Source organism: Mustela nivalis, assembly GCF_964662115.1.
Source record: "Mustela nivalis genome assembly, chromosome: 8".
Taxonomy (NCBI): domain Eukaryota; kingdom Metazoa; phylum Chordata; class Mammalia; order Carnivora; family Mustelidae; genus Mustela; species Mustela nivalis.
In genome coordinates this window covers 107,653,290-107,668,168 of record NC_139027.1, presented here as the reverse complement: position 1 = coordinate 107,668,168, position 14,879 = coordinate 107,653,290, and positions in this window count along the sequence as shown.

Below are 14,879 nucleotides of genomic sequence, written 5' to 3'. Positions count from 1 at the left end.
ACTTTATAGTTTTCTGAGTATAGATTCTGTGCCTCTTTGGTTAGGTTTATTCCTAGGTATCTTATGGTTTTGGGTGCAATTGTAAATGGGATTGACTCCTTAATATCTCTTTCTTCTGTCTTGCTGTTGGTGTAGAGAAATGCAACTGATTTCTGTGCATTGATTTTATATCCTGACACTTTACTGAATTCCTGTATAAGTTCTAGCAGTTTTGGAGTGGAGTCTTTTGGGTTTTCCACATATAGTATCATATCATCTGCGAAGAGTGATAATTTGACTTCTTCTTTGGCAATTTGGATGCCTTTAATTTCCTTTTGTTGTCTGATTGCTGAGGCTAGGACCTCTAGTACTATGTTGAATAGCAGTGGTGATAATGGACATCCCTGCCGTGTTCCTGACCTTAGTGGAAAAGCTTTCAGTTTTTCTCCATTGAGAATGATATTTGCGGTGGGTTTTTCATAGATGGCTTTGATGATATTGAGGTATGTGCCCTCTATCCCTACACTTTGAAGAGTTTTGATCAGGAAGGGATGCTGTACTTTGTCAAATGCTTTTTCAGCATCTATTGAAAGTATCATATGGTTCTTGTTCTTTCTTTTATTGATGTGTTGTATCACATTGACTGATTTGCGGATGTTGAACCAACCTTGCAGCCCTGGAATAAATCCCACTTGGTCGTGGTGAATAATCTTTTTAATGTACTGTTGAATCCTATTGGCTATTATTTTGTTGAGTATTTTTGCATCTGTGTTCATCAAGGATATCGGTCTATAGCTCTCTTTTTTGGTGGGATCCTTGTCTGGTTTTGGGATCAAGGTGATGCTGGCCTCATAAAATGAGTTTGGAAGTTTTCCTTCCATTTCTATTTTTTGGAACAGTTTCAGGAGAATAGGAATTAGTTCTTCTTTAAATGTTTGGTAGAATTCCCCCGGGAAGCCATCTGGCCCTGGGCTTTTGTTTGTTTGGAGATTTTTAATGACTGTTTCAATCTCCTTACTGGTTATGGGTCTGTTCAGGCTTTCTATTTCTTCCTGGTTCAGTTGTGGTAGTTTATATGTTTCTAGGAATGCATCCATTTCTTCCAGATTGTCAAATTTATTGCCGTAGAGTTGCTCATAGTATGTTCTTATAATAGTTTGTATTTCTTTGGTGTTAGTTGTGATCTCTCCTCTTTCATTCATGATTTTATTTATTTGGGTCCTTTCTCTTTTCTTTTTGATAAGTCGGGCCAGGGGTTTATCAATTTTATTAATTCTTTCAAAGAACCAGCTCCTACTTTCGTTGATTTTTTCTATTGTTTTTTTGGTTTCTATTTCATTGATTTCTGCTCTGATCTTTATGATTTCTCTTCTCCTGCTGGGCTTAGGGTTTCTTTCTTGTTCTTTCTCCAGCTCCTTTAGGTGTAGGGTTAGGTTTTGTACCTGAGACCTTTCTTGTTTCTTGAGAAAGGCTTGTACCGCTATATATTTTCCTCTCAGGACTGCCTTTATTGTGTCCCACAGATTTTGAACCGTTGTATTTTCATTATCATTTGTTTCCATGATTTTTTTCAATTCTTCTTTAATTTCCCGGTTGACCCATTCATTCTTTAGAAGGATACTGTTTAGTCTCCATGTATTTGGGTTCTTTCCAAACTTCCTTTTGTGGTTGAGTTCTAGCTTTAGAGCATTGTGGTCTGAAAATATGCAGGGAATGATCCCAATCTTTTGATACCGGTTGAGTCCTGATTTAGGACCAAGGATGTGATCTATTCTGGAGAATGTTCCATGTGCACTAGAGAAGAATGTGTATTCTGTTGCTTTGGGATGAAATGTTCTGAATATATCTGTGATGTCCATCTGGTCCAGTGTGTCGTTTAAGGCCTTTATTTCCTTGCTCATCTTTTGCTTGGATGACCTGTCCATTTCAGTGAGGGGAGTGTTAAAGTCCCCTACTATTATTGTATTGTTGTTGATGTGTTTCTTTGATTTTGTTATTAATTGGTTTATATAGTTGGCTGCTCCCACGTTGGGGGCATAGATATTTAAAATTGTTAAATCTTCTTGTTGGACAGACCCTTTGAGTATGATATAGTGTCCTTCCTCATCTCTTATTATAGTCTTTGGCTTAAAATCTAATTGATCTGATATAAGGATTGCCACTCCTGCTTTCTTCTGATGTCCATTAGCATGGTAAATTCTTTTCCACCCCCTCACTTTAAATCTGGAGGTGTCTTCGGGCTTAAAATGTATTTCTTGGAGGCAACATATAGATGGGTTTTGTTTTTTTATCCATTCTGATACCCTGTGTCTTTTGACAGGGGCATTTAGCCCATTCACATTCAGGGTAACTATTGAGAGATATGAATTTAGTGCCATTGTATTGCCTGTAAGGTGACTGTTATTGTATATGGTCTCTGTTCCTTTCTGATCTACCACTTGTAGGCTCTCTCTTTGCTTAGAGGACCCCTTTCAATATTTCCTGTAGAGCTGGTTTGGTATTTGCAAATTCTTTCAGTTGTTGTTTGTCCTGGAAGCTTTTAATCTCTCCTTCTATTTTCAATGATAGCCTAGCTGGATATAGTATTCTGGGCTGCATGTTTTTCTCGTTTAGTGCTCTAAAAATATCATGCCAGCTCTTTCTGGCCTGCCAGGTCTCTGTGGATAAGTCAGCTGCCAATCTAATATTTTTACCATTGTATGTTACAGACTTCTTTTCCCGGGCTGCTTTCAGGATTTTCTCTTTGTCACTGAGACTTGTAAATTTTACTATTAGTTGACGGGGTGTGGGCCTATTCTTATTTATTTTGAGGGGCGTTCTCTGAACCTCCTGAATTTTGATGCTCGTTCCCTTTGCCATATTGGGGAAATTCTCCCCAATAATTCTCTCCAGTATACCTTCTGCTCCCCTCTCTCTTTCTTCTTCTTCTGGAATCCCAATTATTCTAATGTTGTTTTGTCTTATGGTGTCACTTAATTCTCGAATTCTCCCCTCGTGGTCCAGTAGCTGTTTGTCCCTCTTTTGCTCAGCTTCTTTATTCTCTGTCATTTGGTCTTCTATATCACTAATTCTTTCTTCTGCCTCATTTATCCTAGCAGTGAGAGCCTCCATTTTTGATTGCACCTCATTAATAGCTTTTTTGATTTCAACTTGGTTAGATTTTAGTTCTTTTATTTCTCCAGAAAGGGCTTTTATATCTCTCGAGAGGGTTTCTCTAATATCTTCCATGCCTTTTTCGAGCCCGGCTAGAACCTTGAGAATTGTCATTCTGAACTCTAGATCTGACATATTACCGATGTCTGTATTGATTAGGTCCCTAGCCTTTGGTACTGCCTCTTGTTCTTTTTTTTGCGTTGAATTTTTACGTCTTGTCATTTTGGCCAGATAAGAGTAAATGAAGGGGCAAGTAAAATACTAAAAGGGTGGCAACAACCCCAGGAAAATATGCTTTAACTAAATTAGAAGAGATCCAAAATCGTGAGTGGGGAGAAAGGGGATAAAAAGACGTTCAAAAAGGAAGAAAGAAAAGAAAAAAAAATTTTTTTAAAAGAAGAAAACACCTGAGAGAAATGTAAAAAAGAAAAAATATATATATTAGATAAACTAGTAAAAAATCGTTAAAAAAGAAAAAGGTAACAGTTAAAAAAAAAAAATTTTACCCGAAGGCGAGAAGAAAAAGAAAAAAAGAAAAAAAAAATGAAAAAGAAAAAATTAAGTTAACTGCAAGACAAAAAAAAAAAAAAAATCACAGGAAAAAAGCCATGAGTTCCGTGCTTGGCTTTCTCCTCCTCTGGAATTCTGCTGCTCTCCTTGGTATTGAAACCGCACTCCTTGGTAGGTGAACTTGGTCTCGGCTGGATTTCTTGTTGATCTTCTGGGGGAGGGGCCTGTTGTAGTGATTCTCAAGTGTCTTTGCCCCAGGCGGAATTACACCGCCCTTACCCGGGGCCGGGGTGAGTAATCCGCTCGGGTTTGCTTTCAGGAGCTTTTGTTCCCTGAGCGCTTTCCGTAGAGTTCCGGAGGACGGGAACACAAATGGCGGCCTCCTGGTCTCCGGCCCGGAGGAGCCGAGAGCCCAGGGCCCCACTCCTCAGTGCGCCCTCAGAGAACAGCGCCCAGTTACTCCCGTCTGCCTGACCTCCGGCCGCGCTCCGAGCTCACCGAGCCTGCGATCGGTTCAAGGTAACACCGAGCTGTGAGCTTACTGTCGGCTCTGTTTCTGTAGCCGGCTTTCCTGTTCCAATACCCGCAAGCTCTGCGACACTCAGACACCCCCGATCCTTCTGTGACCCTGCGGGACCTGAGGCCACGCTGACCCCGCGTGGGCTTCGCCCCGGTTTAGCCTCTGGACTGATGTCCCTCAGCGGAACAGACTTTTAAAAGTCCTGATTTTGTGCGCGGTTGCTCCGCCGCTTGCCGGGAGCCGGCCCCTCCCCCCGGGGTCTATCTTCCCGTCGCTTTGGATTCACTTCTCCGCCGGTCCTACCTTTCAGAAAGTGGTTGTTTTTCTGTTTCCAGAATTGCTGTTCTTCTTCTCTTCGATCTGCCGATGGATTTTCAGGTGTTTGCAATCTTTAGATAAGCTATCTAGCTGATCTCCGGCTAGCTGAAGCAGTCTCAGCTTGCTACTTCTCCGCCATCTTGACTCCTCTATTGAGATATTCTTAATTCAGCTTGAAGACTTGAGAAAGAAGTAAGATATTTATGGTTAATGCATGAAATCCCTGTACTGTTCAGTAACCATTTATACCATATTCTCTATAGCTCCTTTTCATTTTGAAAAGTTCAAAAAATTCAGAAGGATACAGAATAGTTTAACAAAGACCATACCCTCCACTATAAAAATGAACAAATATTAGTGTTTTATCCTTCTTGCTGCAGATTTACTTTTATAGTTATAGACATGACATTACAGATATTTGAGCCAACTCCAGAGTCAGCCACTGTCAGGAAATTTTTTTATTTCCTCCAGCCATCTATGTTATATTTTTAACAAATACATGTCTGTATAAAATGTAGGTCTATAATATATATTTTCCAAGCTTTAGCAAGTATTAGAATCTACTTCAGGGCTTATTAAAACAGATTGCTGGGCCCCACCTACAAGAGATATCTCAATCAGTAGGTCTGGAGTTGGGCCCCAAAATTTACACTTATGTTTTTAAGTAATCACCACACTCCATGTGGGGCTCAAACTCACAACCCTGAGATTAAGAGTTGCCTACTCCACTGGATTGAACTAGCCAGGTGCCCTAAGAATTTGTATTTCTAACATGTTCCCAGGATGTGCTGATGTTGCTAGTGTAAACATGAGATTTTTAGGATGATTTATGTATATTCTTATTTTTTAAAATTACTCACAGTATAATTTATCATTAAAAAAAAACTTTTAAAAGCACTCTGTAAGTAATCATGTATCACTTGTTTTAATTCAAAATCACGTTCTCATTATCTGTCCATGTGAGACATATCTATGCATAGTTTATTCAAGTACTCTAGAACAATTCTATGTCCTTTTCTCCTGTTATTCTGGTTTTTCCCAATTTTTGCTATATAAACAAGGCCACACTGAGCACTTTTCTACATGTCTACTAGTATAAATATACCATAAAGCAAAATGGTTGAATACTAGTGATGTGCAATTTCACATTCTCTAGATACTGTCCAGTGGATCTTCAAGGCAGTGGTTCTAGTTAATAAAGGTTCCCAACGTTTGCTATCCTTGCTGACCCTCAGTTATGTCACACTTCAGTCTTTCGCACAATTGATTAATATTGTTAGTTCATGTTTTAATTTGCATTTCCTAACTTTTTAGTGAGGTGGAGCATCTTTTTGTATTTATTGGTTACTCAGATTTCAAATTCTCTAAATTAAATATTCAAATATTTTCCTTTTTATTTTGCATGTTATCCTTTTATTACTGATTTTAAATAAGTTTCTCTTGTATGTTCTTTACTCATTCTTTGAGATGTACATACTATGAATATTTTATCCTCCTAAAATAACAGTAAGAAAGAAACACTAGTTTTTAAAAATGACAAAAGTGTAGAATGCATGTCATAAAAGAACATACATGAATGGCTAATAAGAGCATGAAAAGGTGTTCATTATCACTCGTTATTGGGAAAATTCAAATTAAAACACAGTGAGATATCACTCTAAACCCACGGGGATCCCTGAAATCAAAAAGACCATCAATAGCAAGTGTTGGAACAGATTAAGAATCACAGATATTCTAATAGATTGCTAATCAGAATGCAAATTGGTAGAACTACTTTGGAAAAATCATTTGACAGGTTTTTTTTTTAATTGAGGAATCATTGACATAGCATATATTAGTTTAGGGTATAAAATATAATGCTTAAATATATACATATTAGGAAAATAATGAACATAGTAAATCTAGTTGACATTCATAACCACATGCAGTTACAGATTTTTTTTTTTCATGATGAGAACTTCCCAGATACAAACTCTCCTAGGTACTTCCAAATATGCATACAGTATTATTAACTATAGTATTTGGCAGTTTTTTAATAAAGTTAAACATGCACCTATTCTATGACCCAGCAATCCCATGCCTAGATAGTGCCCAAGAAAAATGAGGGCATGTGTCTACCTAAGCCATATATGCAAATGTTCATGACAGTGTGATTAATTATTAACTTCAAACTGGAAACAACCCAAATGTCCATCAGTGGGAGATGCCTAAATAAATTGTGGTTTATTCATATAATGACTATGCTCCATAATAAAAAGATTGATTTACTGACAGATGTGTTTATGAATCTCAAAAACATTATGCTGTATAAGAGAAGCCAGACACAAAGGAACACACTATATGATTCCTTTTATTAAAAGTTCAAGAATCATCAGGATAGTGGCTGTGCTGCTAGGAATATGGTGGATATTGATTAAGAAGGGGCCTGAGGGAACTCTCAGGGCTGTTAAAATATGGAAATAACTTGAACCGCTGGTGGTTCTGAGACTGCATACATAGGTAAAATTCCTATACACTGAGAAGCTGTGTATTTTGGTATATGCAAATAATTATTTGCTAAAGCAAATCGTAAAGAATAGAATATCTAAAGCTCTTATTTTATTGAAATGCCAAGAAAAGTATTTCTTTGGGAGAAGAAATGAGTGGTAACTTGCTTTCATATAATAAAGAAATAGGTGTTTGATAATGACTGCTGGCATTTTGAAGATAATCACTATAGGAATTAGAAAGTACACTGCAATGTCCATAGAAACAAGGATTAAGAGTTGAGAAAGCAAAATTAAAAAAAAAATGCAAAATGTAAAGAAAGGTGAACAGAATAAAATGAATGTTTAATTGTTACTTTAAATGAGAGCAAGTTGAATTCTCCTATGAAAAACAGAGATGATTAATTCATTTACAAAATATAGTTTTCCATTATTTCATAAGCTATAAAAATGGGGGCAGAAACATTACTAGAAAATATAAAAAAGAGATCAAGTGGGGAAAGATGACAGAAAGAGATGGTGTGCCAAGTGTAAAAGGTATTATTTATCAAGAAAACACTTGTCTTACTCTTATATTTACTAAACAACAAAGAAAATTATATATGTATATGTACATATATATGTATATATAATATTGTTCTATGTAAGTTGTTGCCTTTCAATTTTTATTTATTGTCATATATTTAAAAATAGATTATACAATTTTTTGGATTTTTTAAAAACATTTTTAAAATTTCTTTTCAGTGTATGGTGCATATACACAATTTTTAAATATGTGAAATGTATAAAAATGGAAAAGCTGTCATTTACATTGAATGAAGTTATAAGCATATTTTATGGCTTTTTTTTCCATAAAATTTCTGACAATGATTAATGGTTTGACTTTTAATAAATGAGGCAAAAATAATTATTTTTAGGTTGAGATGATTTTGTATAAAAATTACATTGTTACTTCATAGGAATAGCTATAAGATTATTTTGCAAAAATTCTAAAGGTGAACCATGATAACAAATAACTATCATCACAGGATGACATGGAGGACAAATTTTCTGGCTTTCTCCCACAGGCATCTGAAAAAGAATGATAGATATTCCCTCCCTGATCACTGCAGCTCCTCCAGACCCCTTCACCAAACACAGGCAACACATTGAGTATGGGACACTTGGGATAGGAAAACTTGCTGTCCTGCCATCTGAGTTTCTCTGGCTCCAGGGGAGAATTTCCAGTTATCTTTGAAATTTTGGCTTTTGTGGGTTCTAGAGCAAGATTGTCTTAGAAGACGAGAAACTTTAGGGCTATGGAGGGTGAAGGCTAGGGTTGGAATCATGGTGGGAACTTGCATCCCACTGCCATACAATATTCTGTGAGTTGCAGGACCTCTAAGACTGTCAAGAATGTGCCTATACCATTATCAGAAAGCTTCAGGTTCTGGGAGCAAAATCTAGGAGTCCTCTTTGGTCAAGGCTATGTGCCCATGAGCTTGGTCACAGCTCTTTTTTTTCTCAGTATCAGTGCCCAGACTGCAACAAAGATCACCACTAATGACAATAGAATGTAGCCAAAGAAGCATAGAAAAAATGATAAATCTCCCTAGACATGGCTTGGAGTCAGGTGAAATTTACCTTAGAAAAGTTTTAAAAATATGATGGTTCCTTCCCTGCAATGTTTGGGAGTGAATTCATACTGCCCATATAGTATTTTATTATTTTTTATTTATAAGCAACTAGTGTGTGCATTTTTTTATATTTGTTTTAAGTTACTGTTTTTGGCATGATTAGCATCAGCTCAAGAATCCACCTGGTACTAATAGAATGTGATTTCTAGCTTCATCTTGAGCATTCTTGATCTTGCCATTTGCATCATCAAATTTTCATTTCAAATAGTCTGGTTTTAATCAGCAAACCATTTCTTGCTTAAATAACTATTGTTTGACTCAACAGAAAAAAGTATTAAAAATAAAATAGATAAGAACCACATTAAATATATAGCGAATATAAAATTTTGCATAACGTACTTCCACCCTGACGGAGCATATTATACATTTTCTTATTACTGTACAGCCAACTGGGATTTCACAACAGAATGATATGCAAAACTGATTTGCCTGGGTCTTACTTGTATTTAATAGAGCACAGTGTCCTTGTTCTGTAGGTTTGAACTTACTTGTACATTTTTAAGTAGATGGATGTGCACGGGCCTGAAGTTACAAAAGGTCAGTGCAGAACAGCAACCTTTCATTTCCATAACACATTTACACCAAGTTCAGATACCTAAGATCCTCTGCAAACTCAGGATACACTTTAATTAAACCAAGACAGCAGGAGGGCTTTTATTTAGAGAATTGCACAAAAACGAGTCGCCCACAAGCATAAATTACAACATTGGTAAACCTCAGTGTATTCAGCCTATATTTTAATAGATGTGATTTTTAAAAACCATTTTAAGAGGAGTTCAAAATATTCAAAATGGAAAAGTTGAAGTAAGAAATTGTGAAGCTCAGTCATATCTCTACAGAGTTCTGAGATGTTTAGAGAAGTAAGTTAACATTCTAATTTGTTGACACTTTTACTCCATATTTTCATTGAGTACTGGTTTATTCATATTATTATACAGGGCCTCGTGAAATAGGTTGGCCTACTCCAAACTCAAGCACTATGTAAAGTAAAAGTCACACACACAGTAGAAGCTCATGTAATTCTCATATTCTGCATTTGAGTATAGTGACAAGATCATTTCAGGGGATGTAGTATGCTGGTTGAATTGGGTGAATCCTAATGGGTTTTCTTAGAAAAATGCATTTTGTGAACAATCACAATGAGAGGGTAGGACTTCTTCATTTCTTATGTATAAGTGATTATTTTCCTGAGAAAATTACCCTCAGTGCTTCTCTGAACTATAAAAAGTATTTAATATTGTTTGTATATTTATATTGAGAGTATAATCACTTGTATCATATATATATTATTTGGCAGTGTGTTTGAAGGCAAAATTCCCAAAGAGAAGGTGGAAAATATCTCAGGAGAACATAATTTTTTAAATAGCTTTATTGAAGTAGGGTTGACATACAATAAATTGAACATATTGAAATTTATTAAGTTTTGATGTATGTGTAAATCCATGAAACCAACACACCAGCATCAAGATAATGAACAAGATAATGAAAGTTCATTACTTTCAAGAGTTTTGCCATGTCTCTTGGTAATTCCTCCTTCCTGCTCTTCCATTTTGGATATGGATTTGGTATTCTGAAGTCTTTGTAAACTTACTTATTAGTTTTAGTAGCTATTTTTTAAGAAAGATTTTATTGGATTTTCTAAATTCAATTTTGGGTAGAGATGATGAGAGTACATATCTCTGCCTTTTTTTTAGATCTAAGGAGAAAAGTATTTAGTCTTTAAATGTTAAGTATGACATTAGCTGTAAGTTTTGGATAAATGCCCTTTATTAGGTTAAGGATATTTCTTCTATCCCTACTACATTAGGAATTTCTATCTGGAATGGATGTTGGATTTTGTCAAATGTTTTCTTCTACATCTGTGAAGATAAGCATAAGGCTTTCCTTACTTAGTTTTCTAATACAGTGACATACATTGATTTTCTGACATTAAACCAACCTTGCCTTCCTGAGATAAACCTTATTTGGTCAGGATGTGTTACCCTTTTTGTATACTTATGTCATCCTTATCTTTCTCTTTCTGTATGTAACATATCTTTTCTTTTTTTTCTTTCTTTTGTTCTTTCTTTCTTTTTTTTTTTTTTTTTTCTGGCTGCCTCGAACATTTTCTCTTTATCAGTGATTTTGAGTAATTTGATTTTAATGCACTGTGATGTCATTTGCCTCTTATTTATTGGGGATGTTTTTTTTTTTTTTAAAGATTTTATTTATTTATTTGACAGACAGAAACCACAAGTAGACAGAGAGGCAGGCAGAGAGAGAGGAAGGGAAGCAGGCTCCCTGCCAAGCAGAGAGCCCGATGTGGGGCTTGATCCCAGGACCCTGGGATCATGACCTGAGCCGAAGGCAGAGGCTTTGACCCACTGAACCACCCAGGTTCAACCCTATTGGGGTTGGGTTATTTGGGCTACTCAGATCTGCCAGTTTTCATCAAATTTGGGGAATTTTCAGCTGTTACCACTTCAACATTTTTTTTTCCATCTCCCCCTTTCCCCTCCCTCTGGGCACTTCCCTCACATATGTATGAGGCCCTTTCATGATTTTGCACAGCTCACTGATGTTCTGCTTTATTGTCATTGTTCTCTTTTTATCTCTTTCATTTTGCTTCACTTCTATTGCTACTCTTTTTTTTTCCTGCATATCTAAACTGCTGTTAATCCCATTCTGTGTAATTTTCTTTTCACACATTGTAGCTTTCATCTCTAGAGGTTTCTTCACGTATATGTACTGATCAGTTCTCAGCTAAAAGCTCAAGTGGAACCTTCTGCTTATTTCTCCAGTCCTCTCTATATTCACTTCTCCCTTTTCTGGTCCTCGGTTCCTGAACTTTATTTACATTGGCATCCCAAGACTCTCATCTCTGTCTTCTCAACTCAGAGAGTCTACTGGTCTCATCCTGCATTCTCTCTCCATACACCATGGACTGGAAACTCTCTAGGCAGTCACCTGGGACAATCATAGAGCTAACCTTGTTTGTTTCTTGTCTCTTCAGGATCACTGTTCTTTACTGACTGATACTGAGTTTCTTGAAATATGTTTCATATATCTTATATGTTTTCTGGTTGTTTCAGATATCAATACAAACATGGTCCCCATAACTCCCATCTTGGCCAGAAGTGGAGTCCAAATCATTTAGTTTTAATTTCCTTTTATACAAGCCAGTTTTTGTCTATGCACATAATTAGCCACACTAACTCTTTTGGTTAAATTCTAAATCTTTAATAGAGTGGTTAAATTTCACCACTTTGAGTAATATTTCAAGTGCTTCTCCCAGCACAAACCATTGCCCTTTTAAAGTGATGTGTGGGGATTCTGCACAGGATTATTACCATCCACACTATAGGGGCAGCTTTCTTAAAAATAAATTGGGGGCTGCCTTGGTAGCTCAGTGGTTTAGCCTCTGACTTCGGCTCAGGTCATGATCCCAGGGTCCTGGGATCAAGCTCCACATTGGGCTCTCGGCTTAGCAGGGAGCTTGCTTCCTCCTCTCTCTGCCTGCCTCTCTGCCTACTTGTGATCTTTGTGAGTCAATAAATAAATAAAATCTTTCAAAAAATTAAAAAAAATAAATTGGATATATGAGGATATTGATAGTTAAAGAGTTACTTTAAAATTTCCTCATTTTTGTGTAGGGATAGAGGGCACATACCTCAATATCATCAAAGCCATCTATGAAAAACCCACCTCAAATATCACTCTCAATGGAGAAAAACTGAAAGCTTTTCCGCTAAGGTCAGGAACACGGCAGGGATGTCCATTATCACCACGGCTATTCAACATACTACTAGAGGTCCTAGCCTCAGCAATCAGACAACAAAAGGAAATTAAAGGCATCCATCTCGGCAAAGAAGAAGTCAAATTATCACTCTTTGCAGATGATATGATACTATATGTGGAAAACCCAAAAGAATCCACTCCAAAACTGCTAGAACTTATACAGGAATTCAGTAAAGTGTCAGGATATAAAATCAATGCACAGAAATCAGTTGCATTTCTCTACACCAACAGCAAGACAGAAGAAAGAGATATTAAGGAGTCAATCCCATTTACAATTGCACCCAAAACCATAAGATACCTAGGAATAAACCTAACCAAAGAGGCACAGAATCTATACTCAGAAAACTATAAAGTACTCATGAAAGAAATTGAGGAAGACACAAAGAAATGGAAAAATGTTCCATGCTCCTGGATTGGAAGAATAAATATTGTGAAAATGTCTATGCTACCTAAAGCAATCTACACATTTAATGCAATTCCTATCAAAGTACCATCCATCTTTTTCAAAGAAATGGAACAAATAATTCTAAAATTTATATGGAACCAGAAAAGACCTCGGATAGCCAAAGGGATATTGAAAAAGAAAGCCAACGTTGGTGGCATCACAATTCCGGACTTCAAGCTCTATTACAAAGCTGTCATCATCAAGACAGCATGGTACTGGCACAAAAACAGACACATAGATCAATGGAACAGAATAGAGAGCCCAGAAATAGACCCTCAACTCTATGGTCAACTAATCTTTGACAAAGCAGGAAAGAATGTCCAATGGAAAAAAGACAGCCTCTTCAATAAATGGTGCTGGGAAAATTGGACAGCCACATGCAGAAAAATGAAATTTGACCATTTCCTTACACCACACAAAAATAGACTCAAAATGGATGAAGGACCTCAATGTGAGAAAGGAATCCATCAAAATCCTTGAGGAGAACACAGGCAGCAACCTCTTCGACCTCAGCCACAGCAACATCTTCCTAGGAACAACGCCAAAGGCAAAGGAAGCAAGGGCAAAAATGAACTATTGGGATTTCATCAAGATCAAAAGCTTTTGCACAGCAAAGGAAACAGTTAACAAAATCAAAAGACAACTGACAGAATGGGAGAAGATATTTGCAAACGACATATCAGATAAAGGACTAGTGTCCAGAATCTATAAAGAACTTAGCAAATTCAACACCCAAAGAACAAATAATCCAATCAAGAAATGGGCAGAGGACATGAACAGACATTTCTGCAAAGAAGACATTCAGATGGCCAACAGACACATGAAAAAGTGCTCCATATCACTCGGCATCAGGGAAATACAAATCAAAACCACAATGAGATATCACCTCACACCAGTTAGAATGGCTAAAATAAACAAGTCAGGAAATGACAGATGCTGGCGAGGATGTGGAGAAAGGGGAACCCTCCTACACTGTTGGTGGGAATGCAAGCTGGTGCAGCCACTCTGAAAAACAGCACGGAGGTTCCTCAAAATGTTGAAAATAGAACAGCCCTATGACCCAGCAATTGCACTATTGGGTATTTACCCTAAAGATACAAACGTAGTGATCCAAAGGGGCACGTGCACCCGAATGTTTATAGCAGCAATGTCCACAATAGCCAAACTATGGAAAGAACCTAGATGTCCATCAACAGATGAATGGATCAAAAAGATGTGGTATATATACACAATGGAATACTATGCAGCCACCAAAAGAAATGAAATCTTGCCATTTGCGACAACATGGATGGAACTAGAGCGTATCATGCTTAGCGAAATAAGTCAAGCTGAGAAAGACAACTATCATATGATCTCCCTGATATGAGGAAGTGGTGATGCAACATGGGGGCTTAAGTGGGTAGGAGAAGAATAAATGAAACAAGATGGGATTGGGAGGGAGACAAACCATAAGTGACTCTTAATCTCACAAAACAAACTGAGGGTTGCTGGGGGGAGGGGGTTTGGGAGAAGGGGGTGGGATTATGGACATTGGGGAGGGTATGTGCTTTGGTGAGTGCTGTGAAGTGTGTAAACCTGGTGATTCACAGACCTGTACCCTGGGGATAAAAATATATGTTTATAAAAAATAAAAAATTAAAAACTAAAAAAAAAAAAATTTCCTCATTTTTCACAAAGATTTGCCTTTAAATTCCTGCCTTCCAACTGCAGTTTCCTTGCTTTTAAAAAATTTACATTCAGTTTTTGTTACAAATACTTCATTTTAAGAAGACATAAAAATTAATTTGTACAAATTTTTCAGTAACTTATCTGTTGAGAAGCTGCAGTAGTTCAAGGGCAAAATTGGGAAGCTCTTGGCAGAAAATATGAAAGCCACAGGCTGATGATGTGTGCTGGATTGTGCAATGGAGTCCTGCCAACATGTCTTCCAACCATGAGAAGTCTTTCCAAGGAAAATGACCCTGGCAACCATAGAGAGCGATCCTTGTTTGCACACCTGGTAAGTTGGTAGGTTT